Source organism: Sus scrofa, chromosome 11 (genome assembly GCF_054392235.1).
Source record: "Sus scrofa isolate SSC_HxYL_T2T_F1_AM1 chromosome 11, Sscrofa_HxYL_maternal_Yorkshire_Landrace_v2.0, whole genome shotgun sequence".
NCBI classification, from domain to species: domain Eukaryota; kingdom Metazoa; phylum Chordata; class Mammalia; order Artiodactyla; family Suidae; genus Sus; species Sus scrofa.
Window position 1 is genome coordinate 78794100 of NC_139393.1, and position 14210 is coordinate 78808309.

Consider the following 14210-nt stretch of genomic DNA (forward strand, 5'->3'; position numbering starts at 1 on the left):
TTTAGTACCAACGTTTGTTTATATTCAGAAATTATTTGCCTTTATTCCTCTTTCTTACTTTAGTAGAAGGGAACATGGATTGCTCACTCTTCTCTTTTCCAGCCTTTGGGAGGCTCTCCAGAGTTATCTGGCACAAGAGGAATCTCTTCTTGATAGATTTGCTTCCATCACCTGGCAATTGAGCTGCCATGTGTCTTAATGCTTGTACTCCCTTTGCTAAGGTGTGTGGTACATTTTAGTACATGGGATTGTTTCTATGACCTTTTAAATTTCTATGGTCTGTCTCCCCCACAGCAGAGCTAATTTTTTTCTTTTTTCTTTTTGGGGCTGCACCTGCTGCATATAGAGGTTCCCAGGCTAGGGGTCTTATCGGAGCTACAGCTGCTGGCCTACCTACAGCCACAGCAATGCCAGATCTGAGCCTCATCTGCCACCTACACCACAGTTCATGGCAATGCCGGATCCTTAACCCACTGAGTGAGGCCAGGGATTGAACCTGCAACCTCATGGGTCCTAGTCGGATTCGCTTCCACTGTGCCATGATAGGAACTCCGAGCAGAGCTAATTTTTATGGAGAACTGAAATACAGAATGTGTTGCCATCAGGTGAAACTCTAATGGGAGGTATTGAAGAATGAGAGGAAAGCTTTCCTCTCAGAATTTAGCATGAGAAATACACATACAAATGAAAAAGCCATCCAAGAACCCATTTAATACACATTTTATGGTAGTATTACATTGTATCGGGTGTAATAAGTCTGAAAGATATTTTAGCTACATTTCTCTTCTTGGAGCCAGCGCTGTAGATGATATTGCAAGTGTAGCCCAATGTGTCTTACCAGTCTTATAACTTAGAATTTAGGAAAAATAACTGTTTCCCTCTTGCTTTTACCCAGTGTGATCCACACACATTATTAGATTATGGAGTCGAGGACTCACTGATCAAAGGAAGGAAGTTGAAGGTGTGATGGGGAGGCAGCATATAGACCATCTCTTACAAGATGCTGAAAGCGGATCTCATTTCCAGAAACTAGATAAGCCACTGAGTAAGATAAAATATTGGGGGTGGAGCACGTTCATGCAGGTGTAGGAAGAGCTGTACTCAAAACAACAACAAGAAAAACAGTAGTAATAAAAAGGAGGTGGAGGAAAGGAATTGAATTAAGTGTTCATAATAAAAGTTGCCTTAAATCCTATATTTTGACCACCTCATAAGTTGGTGTCCCTAGATTCCTTAGGAGGGCATCTGATTCTTCTCTAAAAGGCAGGGAATTATTAATTCAGCTGTTTCTGTCCGCTTACCATTTCTTAAGGGTTTTACGAAAGATTAGGAACCATGACTTCCTTGAGAAGGACCTTTAATTTTAATGCTAAAAGTCTCCCCTTCCAGATCTTGTTGATTTCCCAAGTTAAAGATGTGGATAGGTAAGAGAAATTTCTCAAAAGTAGCGAACTGACCCTTTGACAAATGTCATATTTCAGAGTTCGGCTCATAACAATATGATAAGACTAAATGTTCCGAATACACTTTCCATACTAAATATCTACAAATATTGGATAAAATACAGAAACATAATTTTAAGTACACAGTGAAGTTCCCTAAGAATGTGAGAGTAAGAAAGTGTGTAAATACATAAATGCAATGCAAGACATTTCCAGCGGTCCAAACTTGAGACAGAGCAGATAACAGAGTGTTAGGCAAGCTCTGGTGCTTTAACTCTCCTGGGCTGGCTACACAGAAACAGAAGACAAGTCCTTGACCCTGCAGAAGATGAAGACAGGAATTTGAATTTCTCTCCCTAAAGATGTGCCACATACTCATGGAAAGGCAGGCCAAGAAACGAACAACTGACCTTTGGAAAAGCGTGATAGTAGGATAACATGTCTGCCTTAGTCTTGGCACCAAGTGGAAAATTAATACTTTAACAAAAATTTCTCCCTTCTTTGGATAATTACCATAATTTCATGACTTAGGAAAGCCTAAACCAAGAATTAATTTAAATGACTGACAGGGTGGCAATGCCCTGGGGCATTCAATTAAAGCAAGCAGGATGCTCTGGAGAAAACATCCTCAACCCAGGTGCCCAAACATTATTACTGACCAAAGTCAGCCAGCTATACATTGATAATCCTAAATTACACACACAACACATGATCAGGGGAGCAATCATAACTGAAAGCAGTAGAAACTATAAATAACAGAATATGATCAAATAATATCAAGGAATTAAAATATTACAAAATATAGGTATAGATAAAATAACTTTGTTTAGAAAAAGAAGTAAAATACGTAGTAGAAAAAGTGTTTAGAGATGAGAGAAAAAAATTTTTCAGTAGATTTGCAAAAGAACCAAATAGAATTTTATAAATGAAAAATATAACTAGTGAAATAAAAAACTCAGTAGTTCATTAAGTTGATTAGAAACAGCAAAAGAGGGAGTTCCCATTGTGGAACAGAGGAAATGAATCTGACTAGTATCCATGAGGATGCGGGTTCAATCCCTGGTCTCGCTCAGTGGGTTGGAGATGTGGCATTGCCGTGAGCTGTGGTGTAGGTTGCAGACATGGCTCAGAACCCTCATTGCTGTGGCTGTGGAGTAGGCCAGCAGCTGTAGCTCCAATTTGACCCCTAGCCTGGGAACTTCCATGTGCCATGGGTGCAGTCCTAAAAAGCAAAAAAAAAAAAAAAAAAAAAAGAAACAGCTAAAGAGAGAATTGGATGATACTGCTGAAGAAATCTTTGAAACTTTGGAGAAAAGATATATAACATGTGGAAGAGAGGTTAAGAGTTATGAAGCTTTGAAAGTCTAACACAAATTTGATAGCATTTTCAGAAAGAGAGAGAAGAGGTTACAGGCATTGCTTATAAAGTTAGTGGATAAAATTTATCCATAATTAAAGTCATTCATCCTCAGATTCACTGAATCCTAGGTAGAAATAAGAAAGATATTCATGCCTACGTACATCAAACTGCAAAACACCCAAGACAATGAAAGATTTGACAGAAATTACGAAGAAAAGACAAATTACCTGCAAAGGAATGACAACCAGAATCAGAGGCACCTTCCAGCACAATGGCAGAAGCAACAGCATAGTATAATTGTACCTTCAAAGTGGTGAGAGAAAATAACAAAGTAGGACTGTAAAACCAGAGAAGTAAAAGTCAAGAAGTAATGCCGAATAAAGACACCTTCACAGAAGCACAGAACATTTACTAAAGGCATTTCTAAAGAAGATACTTCAGGAAGAAAAACAATATTAATCAAAAAAAAAAAAAAAAGGTTAAGTGTGAGGGACCCTGTACACACAAGACTGCATAAAACAATAACATAATGGTGTATTTGCTGGAAAACAAGAAGAGAGAACACAATGGTACGTAAAACAGGGAGAGGGGATGAAAGTTAAAGCTCCTAGATAATGTCATTGATCCAGATGAAGATAAAGATAATATCTCTGCATTTCAGATGTGTATGCATGTTGAACACAGATGGGATGTCTCCACAACTGGTGGAGAAAAGTAGAATCCAAATAACGACCCAAAGGAAGGCAGGAGAGGACAAAAAATAAGAAACTCAGAAAAAAGCAAAATGTGATCACAAACATACTTTAAAATATATCCATAACCACAACATAAGGCTTAATTTATAAGTTGTAAAACATAGTTTTCCAGATTACATAAAAATACTCAACTGCATATATTCTTTACAAGACGTATATTAAACCTAAGAAAACATAAAAGGGTGTAGAAAATTATATACTGCAAAAAAATAAGTATGCTGTAGCTATATAAGTATCAGACAGCATGGATTTAAAGACAAAAACACTCCTAGGGATGAAGAAAGTCAGCATAACCCTCCAATTTACTGGGAAAAGATAAAAATAGACTAAATTTATAAGCACCTAATGTCATAGTAGAAAATACTTAAGGCTAAAAAATGACATTATTGTACGAAAAAGTTGATAAATTCATTACCCTAGTAAAGTATTTTAAAACAACCATCTCATTAACTGCATGACTTCAATATAGTTAAAAATTTTTAAATGCACAAAACTGAACTATTTTTTCCCCAACTGGAGAATGGTCTTGTTTCTCAAGGACTTGAATATTCATATTAATTATCTACATAAAAGGGCAATATAGCAAGATTCTCAAAAATAATGAAAACACTGTATGGCTAAACATGCATATAGTTATAGCATTACATTCCTAAATTACAGAGAACAAAAGACTCAACACTGAGCGAACTGCCTACCTTCTGACTTTAGGAAAGGAACTGCAGACTCAACCCAAAGGAAGAAGGGAGAAAGCAAAACTGTTCACAAAACCCTTTTTGGTGCTAACAGAAAAGCAGCATGGCTCCAGACCAATCATCAGTCCAGGTTTGCATGGGACAGTCACAATTAATGCCTGTTGTCTTCTCATAATCATTAAAAATGCACTCTTTCATTCTCAAGAAACGTTCCCATTTGAAAGACAAACGCAAAGGACCACAGAGTTGAGGGAGGAGCAGGAGTAGGTGATGAAGTGAAGGCCAAAGGGTTTGGGGTGTTTTGTTTTTTTTTTTTAACAGGCTGGAGGGTTTCACTAGTTTGGAAGCCAGCTGTCAGAATCCTGAGTGGGAATCCCATTCTCACGGAGGGCCCCGGCAGCTGAATCAGATGCGTATGTTCCCCTAACTAGCTTGAAGAAGGTGGTCAACTCGACAGGTCTGGAGCTGAGTTCCCAAGATGTCAGCTGGGCCCATGGAGTGGGTGGAGAGAAGGAGAATGATTACCATGGTTACAGAGGTGGGACTCTGAGTCAGCTACATCTTAGCAAGGAGGCCCTCAATAGCTAGTTCACTAATCGGCTACTCAAGGCTGAGCCCATTTGATTACACATCTCTGAATCAGAACTGACAAGAGGATCAAATGAAAGAAAATGACATTTTCTCACATATTCCTTGAAACACAGGAGGTACTGAATGAATTGGTTTGTGTTTATTTTTCTTCCTTTTTTATTTTCTTCTCTTCCCTCCAAATTAATAGCTTAACCAAACAGTACAGAAAGAGCTATTTTTTGGACTTGAAGTGGAAAATCTCAAATCAGAGGAAAATAATATGTTTCAGAGACATAGTCCTCAGGACTACCGGGGAAAGAAAGCAAATGGTAATAAATATAGTTAAATGATGTATTCTTGAGCATTAACCAAGTTAGAGGTGAAAAAATTTAGAAGCTCATCTTTTACATTGTTGAGAATATATATAGACTTTTTGCAATAGGATGGAAGTTGGTAGGGGAAAACATCTGAACCTTTCAAAAATAGAATGAAATAAAACATTTAAAAAATCTTACACAAGGCTTTTCCCAACATGTGAGTAATAGAGTCTTGCCTAATAGAAAGGAACAAATGAAAGACACCCAATCCTGCTAATCTTTTTGTTCCATCAGTGGAGAAGCAGTTGAATGGGAGGAAAACAGTTTTGGAGAAGCACTCAGCATAATGGAGCAGCTCTGGGCGACAGGCTGAATGGTGATCTGATCAAATTACTTAAACTAAAAACCATGAAAAGAATTTCACACATTGTCTGGCTAAGAAAACTGTTTTATCAAGTACATGATCTTAAATGTGGTGAGATTTCTTTTTACCTTTCTCTTCCCTGTCTTGCTTCAGTGAATATGCTACATGGAAAAAAGAAAGGCATTGTTGATGACAGATCTTTACGTGAAGGAAGAACAATTCATGGCATTAACGTGTTGAGTGCTGAGTCTGGGAAGATATCGAAAAATTGGAGCTTTCAGTAGGTTGGTATATTTAAAAGTATGCGTTTCTATTGACTTTCTTATGGTAGTTTTAATTTGCTTCTTCTCCTCCTCCCCCCTCTCCCTTCTTCTTCCTCCTTTTTTGTGTCAAAGCCAGAAATCAATGTTCATAAATAAACATCAGGCATTCTAGAAAGTTGTGTGCAGAATTTGTATTTGCCTGTGTGCCTTGTTTTCCCCAGAGACAGGGAGAATAATATTTTTCAGATTTTTAAGTTTTTTATGACTAATACTTTCAACACAGTATTGGGCTGTGTTGTCTTTTGCTAAACTTTGTTAGAAGCCTTTAGGCCTCCTTCCCTTCTGCTTCCCTGGGTCAAATTGCTGTCCTTTCCCTCCACCTGTAAGCAAAACGACTCAAGAATACAGATATTCACAAAAAGCCTAGAAGGAGGTTCAAGGTAAGGGAAAGAATTCATCCTGATCAGCACGCTGTCTGACCTTGACCTTCCAAAGCAGCTCCCTCTTCCTCCTTTGTGGAGACACACTGTTGTGGGTGTCAAGACAAAGATGACGTCTGTTACCACCCCCAAGAAGGAATATCTCAAGGGAATAAGGTGGGGACCACGAGGATGGCAAAATGGGTCCCCTTTACTGGCTATCCCTTCCTGGGAATGTGGGGTTGCACCCTTCATGGTCAGCAGCTTCATCAAGCAGGACTGGAGCAGTGTAGTCAGAGCTACCCTCTCAACAACCTTTGGTGTGAATAAAGAATGCTAACTCCAAAGACAAGCAGAAACAAGCAGAAACCTCACAAACCAAACCAAACCAAAAAACTGCTTTGGGTTAAGTCTTCCCAACTGTCACAATGAATGACAGAAATGAGACTAGTCACTGAGAAAGCATAAAACAGCAAAAATTCCTTCCAGATCAAAAAGCCAAACATATTTTCCAGTAACAATACTTTTTTCTTCAACGCTGCACCCATCTCCACCAGAGGAAGACTTAAAAAGACCAGGTCAATTTGAGGGTAAATATTTCTTCTTTATACAAAGTTAGGCATCTTGTGCAAATAGATCCTGAGACTGCAAAGTTATTTCTTCTAACATAGTAAAGCGAAATAGGAGTTTTATCTTTCGTTTATAGTATGTTATTTTTTCATTCAGTTTAAAGGTTTTTTTGTGATTTTCACTGATGTTTATTTGATTCATAGGTTATTTAGAAACACATTGTTTGGTTTTTACTGTATTTGTTTCTTCTCCTTCTTCTTTTGTTATTGATTCCTAGCTTATTTCCACTACTGTCCAGATATATTTTGTGTGTGATTTCAATTTTTAAATTTTGTTGAGATTAGGTTTATGGCCTTGCATATGTTTAATTTTGGTATCTGTTTCACCTGCACCTGAAATTATGTGCAGAATGCACTTTCTGTGTGCAGTGTTCCATGCAGGGCATCTGGGTTAATCATGTTAAGTATTGTATATTCTTACGAAATTGGTTTTTTTTTTTTGCTTGGCTTGCTAGCAGTTATTCAGAGAAGTATGTTAAAATATCCCATTAGGATAAAAGATTTCTCTATTTTCCTTTTTATTTCTTTCAGCCATTACTTTAAATATTTAAAATTTATGTCATTAGTAGCCTGGGAAGTTAGAAATTTTATATTTTCTTGCTTTATTGACATTTTATTATTATTTGTTCTGTATTTTTAGTAATGCTTCTTTAGCATAACTGTATTAGCTTTCTTACTCTTAATGTTTGAATGGTATATATTTTTTCATCATTTTACTTTAAATTTTCTGTATCTTTAAATTTAAGGCCTGATTTTGTGTGTGTGTGTGCAGAGTATAATTAAAGTTTGTTTTGTATCTAGTTTGGTAAACTTTTAACACACTTAAAATTTAATGTGGTTCCTGATATGTTTGGATTCAAATTTACCATTTTAGTATTCATTTATTTTTTCTCACATGTCATCTATTAATATCTATTCTTGTTCTTGCCTTTTTTTTTTTTTTTTTTGGCTGCACCTGTGGCATGAGGAAGTTCCTGGGCCAGGGATCGAACCTGGGCCTCAGCAGTGAAAACACTGGACCCTTAACTCTTGAGCCACCATGGAACTTCTCTTGCCTTTTTAGATTAATCAAAATTTCTCATATTTCATTTTAATTTTTTCTATTAATCAGTTATATATCCTTTGACTATTTTTCAGAAGTTACCCTAGAATTGACAACAATAATCTTGATCATAATCTTGTCCATTAATGTCCAATAATACCTGGTACTTCCAAAACAATGAAAGAAACTTAGAACAGTGCCAATCCATTTAATTTCTCTATTGTTGTCATGCGTTTTATTTCAAAATATTTAAACCCCAAATTATTATTGCTATTTTATATGATCAATTCTCTAATTTTCCCACACACATTTCACCTTTGATTTACTATTGATCTTAATTTTTTCCTTCATTTTTATGCTTTACTCTGAGATCATAGTCCTTGTTCATGAAAAAAAAGTTAATGTTATTTATTTATTTATTAGGGCCACACCCACAGCATATGGAAGTTCCCAGGCTAGGGGTCAAGTGGAGCTGCAGCTGCCAGCCTATGGCACAGCCACAGCCATGTGGGATCCGAGCCTTGTAACCTACACCACAGCTCATAGCAACACTGGTTCCTTAACACACTGAGCAAGATCCGGGATCAAACTTGAGTCCTCCTGGTGCTCATCAGTTTCATTACTGCTGAGCCACAATGGGAACTCTTATGTCTTTTAATGTGACCTACTGTGTTTGAATTTTCTGTTTTTTTCTGCAAATGTCTTTATTGAGACTATTTTTGACTGATTTTTCAAAATAGTCAAGGTAGGCATTTTTTCTCTGAAATTTAAATAAATTATTCTATTTTCTTCTGAATTATACTCACATCTTTTTTTTTGTATGAAAAACTTGGGTTTCAGCATTATTTTTCCTCCGTTAAATATACTATCTTTTTTGTTGTTCTTGCTCTTAATATTTCTGTCTTTATTCTATGGTTCTGCTTGAACCTCAGTGTTTAATTACCAACTCTGAGTTGCTATTCTGTCTACCTGTGAAGTTTGTATTTTATCACATTTATATTTTATACTACCAGAGAGCTCTGAATTTTTTTCCTTCCATAGCAGTACGCTTTAGTGGGTTTTTTTTTTTTTGTTTTTTTAAGTGTTCTTTGAAATCTCTCTGAGGATATTAATTATAATCATGTTGATGTTTTCTTCTGTTCCATATAATTTTTAGATCTGTGGTATATTGAGTTTTTCAATGTTTTGTTTTCTTGTTTTGATCACATTTTAAAAGAGAGTATGGTTTAAACAAAATTAATAACTGGGAGTGTACTTCCTCAGACTGAATGATAATTAGATTTGCCTTGCAGTCAAAGCCACTTCAGATTTGAGTTCGTGTTTCCCGTGATTACTCAGGAAATTCATGGGGCTTCTGACCAAGTGGAGTCTCTACCTACTTTGTCTTCTGGAGAAGGTGGTTTCCACCCCTACAGACTGCAGCAAATTCCTTCATATATTGACTCCGGTGTTCCATTTGGAGACAACTTAGGGTCACTGGTGCAAAGACTGGTGGTACCGGCTCAAGGGTTCCACCACCTCAGTGATTATGACCCACTCCCACAGCTCCATTATGCCAGTTTGGGGATTCTTCCAAGATTTTATTTTGCTCAGGAAATCCTCTCTTCTTTTCCCTTCTTTCTTTCCTTCTTTTCCTCCTCGCCCAGGAAGCAGAATTTCCTTCTTTTCTTCCTTCCTCTCTTTCTAATAGAATGTTTTCCTCCCTGTTACAGATTTTTGAACAGGTTGGCTGAAAAAAAAAAAAAGCACAACATGAGAGTTGTGAGTTAAGTTTTATTTGGGGCTAAATAAGGACTATCACCCAGGAGGCAGCATGTCAGAGAGCTCTGAGAATCCCTCCAAAGAGGCAGAAGGGAAAGTCAGCAGATACAGGGTTTTGGTGAAGGGAACAATGCATGCGGTTAAGCACACGTCTTATAGAAGGTAGCTGCTGGTCACGAGGAATAGTTGTCATCATGAAGGATTTCAGTGCTTTTCTAGAACCAGGAGATGCAAGGATTGGGATCATAAAATCTTCTGAAAATACCGAACTGTCTGAAGACCTGTTCTGCCAGTTTTCCCAGAGCACAGAGGGCCTCACTCCTGGGCTCCACCCTGGTCTCCTTTCAGAGGGTGTGGAGGGTTGGGAGCTGCAGGGGCTCAGGATTCAATCCACGTGGAGGCAGATGGCAAATGCCCGTCTCCAGTTCACAAAGAGAAGAAAAAAAGTTCTTTTAAAATTATTTTCAGATATACAAAACAGAGGAGCAAAAATTGCTATCATCCCTAAGAAGGCATGATTTACAGGTTCAAACTCTCCCAGTGACCATTTGAATCCATAAGGATTTGTAAGTGAACTTCATCTTTCAAGGAGTGCCTGTAGATCATACGAGGCAGCTCTGTCATCAAGTCACAAGGATGTGGGGAAAGAATTCCTCTATAAATCCTGAGCTGACCTGGGAACGGAGTCAGGAGCGCTTAGCTCCTGTGTGCTTTGATTTTAGTTTTTATTGGTATCACATATGATGATTCATATCTGAGGATAACTCTGGCTGCACTTGGAAACTCAAGTAAATGACACTTTTTTGTCTGAATTTATAATGATCAAAAAACTATAGGACCTTAGGTGAAATGAGTAAAATAATGACTTTTGGTTGAATATTTAAAACTTTGTCTTGGGGGAGCTCATTGAACTGCTTGGTTTTAGTGATGAGTTGGTGGAGTGCAACTAGTCATTGCCGACCCCCACCCCCCCCCCCGGAAACTATGGGAACTGCCTCGACCTGTGAGGTCATTACATCATCTGTGACCTTGAACATTACCCATCATTACAGGAGAAGAAACTCTCCTCTCCGTACTAAAAAAAATAAAAAAGAAAGTGTAATTAGCCAAAGAAGACAATTAATCCCTCTTCGCTCCAGGAATCCATAGCAGTGATTCTCCTCATAATTTCCCAAGTGTTAGCCTGTCCCTTTTCCTTACAGAAAAACAGAATCGTGGAAGTGAAAATGGAGTCTCAGCTGAGCTGTCTTCTAGCTTGGCCGAATCATTTGTCCATTCTAATTCTCTCTTTGCTTTGCCTAATACTTAGCAATGTCTTGGTTCTTCTGCTGAACACATTATGTTTTCTTTTCAGTTTTGTTTCATTACTGCTGGCGTGTCCATTGTTTTGAGAAACAAAGCTTGCACGGGCTTGCCCCCCCCAGAAAATAAACTCTCCTTTATTCCCGAAGGTGCTATAGATTCTTAATGACGCTGAAGCCCACTCGGCAGTGCTGCAGTAACAGGCAATTTGGGAGTAGGATTCTTATCCTGGCCAAAGGCCTTTATCGCTGGTAAAAATAATAAAGTGAATTCTGTGAAGATTGTCTTTGAAATCATCACATTTGATATTCTCCTTTGCACATAAATTATTCACACACTCCTGAACCTTTGTATAGTAACAAAGGAGAAATCCAGGGAATCACACTTTTGTTTTTGCCCTTACGTAATTCTTCGTGCATGTAAACCGGACGATGGGCGGAAACATCCCAGATGCATCACAGACATCAGTTTTTTCGTCTTCTCCTTGCATAGAAGCTGCCACCAGCAATGTGCAGTTTGGCCAACACCTCTGCCATCGTGTGAAGAGAGGAGTGTGTCACAAGACACACACACACGTAGGCTTTGAGGTGTCTGGTCTCATCTGCACTGTAAAAATTTCGCCCAGTCAGTGCTGATGTCAGATACTTAGGCCTTGAAAATTTAAAACCTAAACAGCAACGTGGGCTGAATTTTCACATTTTAGTTTTATTACTATCCTATTTCATCAGGAATGAATAAGAGGCAGCTCCTGATGTTGGCTGCGGCAGTTGGCACTCTTGGGAGAAAGAGATAAGAGACTGAGAGAGAGAGAGACATGGAGATGAGAGACTTTGGACCGGCTGGAGTGTGGGTGCTGGCCAGTGTTAGAGTGTGGGGCAGGCTGGCAGGCTGGAACCTCAGGCAGAGTTCCTTTTACATCCAGGAACCTGTCTTTTTCTGAAGGCCTCCAACTCATTGGAGGTGGGCAGATGGAAGGCAACCTGCTTTTACATAAACACCTCAGTCACGCTAATTGCATCTAAAACACAGCCTCACTGCAACATCTACACTGGGATTTGACCAAACTCCTGGGCACATAGCCTAAGCCAGGCTGGCACAATTTTACCATCATCAATGGTCTTCATACGGGCTTTGTTGAGTCCACCATGAGAGGTGGACATCTAACCCATCTTTAAAATCTCTGTTGAGAAAGTGTATCATACGCTTTCCAGAATTTCAAAGGGAATCTTAAAATCCCTCTGTTGAATCTCCTTCCTCAAGTGTAATTTTTAAACCCACTAGTCCTTGCACTCCCTCTAGTAGAAGTGCTAATAATTAGATAGCCAATTCCTATGAAATTAAGATACTTCTATAAGCAACTTTTAAAATAACCCTCTAACCAAGGATTTCTAGACACTGTGAAGTATGAGTGACATTCTTCATGTGGCTCTCAGCTTTGTTTTAAACTCTTACATTTTGGTTTTTTAAAACAGTTTTATTGAGTTTTATTCTCATACCCTAAAAATCATCTATTTAAAGTGAATAATTCAGTGTTTTAATACCTGTGCAAAGTACATGAAAGATGCTTATCGGTGAGATACATATCATTATTTTAAACAATTAAAATTAGATTGCTTTTCAGAAAAAATACAGATTATAAATATATCTCTATATATCATATATATGTATATATCATATATCATATATGGTGTTTTTTTGAGATTCATTTCCCTATAATCAACTTATTCTTTTTGAAGTGGATGGATATAATAATTACAAGTATATACTAATAATTTTCCTACATATTGTGCATAATTATAGAAATTTTATTTCTAAATATATTACATCATTCAGCCAATACCATTAAAATGAATACTTGTGGTATGACTGTGAGGTCACAGCAATTGGTAATAACCCAATATCTGAGGTATTACCAAGAGAGTGGGCTGGAGGGTGTGCTATTTAGCTGATGCACTGATTTAATGGCTAAACTTTCTATCCATTGATAATTGGGCTTATTAATATATTTCTTGTCTAATCCTCATGAGGGAATAGCAATGGGCATACAGGATATAGATTTCCTACCTTAAAATCTTTGTTCATGTATGTATCCACTCAGCCACTCACTTCTGAGCCCTTGCGCTGTTCTAGAATCTATGCTTGGTCCATGGACAGAGCTGCCCTCATGAAACTTACAGTCTCCTGGGGGAGGTAGACATTAGCTAAACATTCAGACAAGTAAATGCAACATTACATAACTGCTATCATGCTGAAAGGGAAAGGCATGCTACTTCTCAACTTCCTAGACAAAGGAAAGAACCTAACGAATCTGGCTTTAGGTGAGTGAGTGTTGTTTGTTTTACTTAAAAGAAAACAATGTTACCAGTAGGTATCATCAAACAACAATGCCTCCCTTTCAGCATGGTACCGACAAGGTTCCAGTCAAAGATGCTGGCATTGCTCCCTTGATGGACTGACTGTAAGGATTCCATTTTCATGCCTGGAGAACAGAGCAGAGCGTAGGAGGATGGAGGACGGGAGAGGCATTTCATCATTTAGCCAGAAAGGAGTTCTTGCACTGCATTATTGGTAAGAAAGTCAGAGTTGCTTCATGGTGTGCTACTCCCTTGCAGGAGCATGGTGGGCTCTGCAGCTGATCAACCCTCGGTGATCAGCTACAGAGCACATCTGTGGAACAGCAGTGGGATCATCTGTGTCTTGCTTGGTTCAGAGGGAGGAGGGACCAGTGAGGTCTTCCTTTAGGATCTTAGTTGTATGGACCATGCCCAGGGTGCCCTGCTGCTCTAGGCTTGTTTTAATTTTTTTAAAATTTTAATGTAACACATGAAAAAACAAAGTTGTATATGAACACATATATAATTTACAAAGCTTAATATCAGAGTATATGCCTTCTAGTTCTCTGCCAACTTAAGCCCTAAAACAGTGAAGAATGACATTGTGTCTAAGTTTTCATATCACATCTTTCTGCCTTTCCCCAGAGGTAACCACACTGCTGAATCTTGCCTTTATCTTTCTCTTGCTTATGTTTATCACTACATGTGGTTTTTCAAAAAAAACCTTTGCTTTTGTGTGAGTCCCCTGCATTCATTTTATTTCCTTGGTACCTGTCACTCTCCCACTCCTAGAGAAATCTCAGAGAGTATAAGGTGAGTCTTAAAACAGGGGCCTGCATGGTTTAGAAAAGGGAAATTGTGAGAATCTGACCAACTTTCTACATGAACATGGAACACAGAATATTGCAAAAGTTGAAAAAGCACATGTAAGGGGGGGGGTTGAGATCACAATCTTTAATAT

At 38.1% G+C, this 14210-nt stretch overlaps 1 protein-coding gene and 1 long non-coding RNA gene across 3 annotated transcripts in view; one reads left to right on the forward strand and one right to left on the reverse strand.

The window, feature by feature from the left end:
* LOC146398708 (uncharacterized) overlaps nt 1-5938 on the forward strand; it is a 389742-nt gene extending 383804 nt beyond the window's left edge. For both annotated transcript variants that reach the window (XR_014819879.1, XR_014819880.1), the window contains one exon: nt 5654-5938. The gene's annotated coding sequence lies outside the window, so the exon portion shown is untranslated. The remainder of the gene's footprint in view (nt 1-5653) is intronic.
* LOC102167506 (uncharacterized) overlaps nt 1-14210 on the reverse strand; it is a 164808-nt gene that overhangs the window by 42626 nt on the left and 107972 nt on the right. The window lies entirely within an intron of this gene.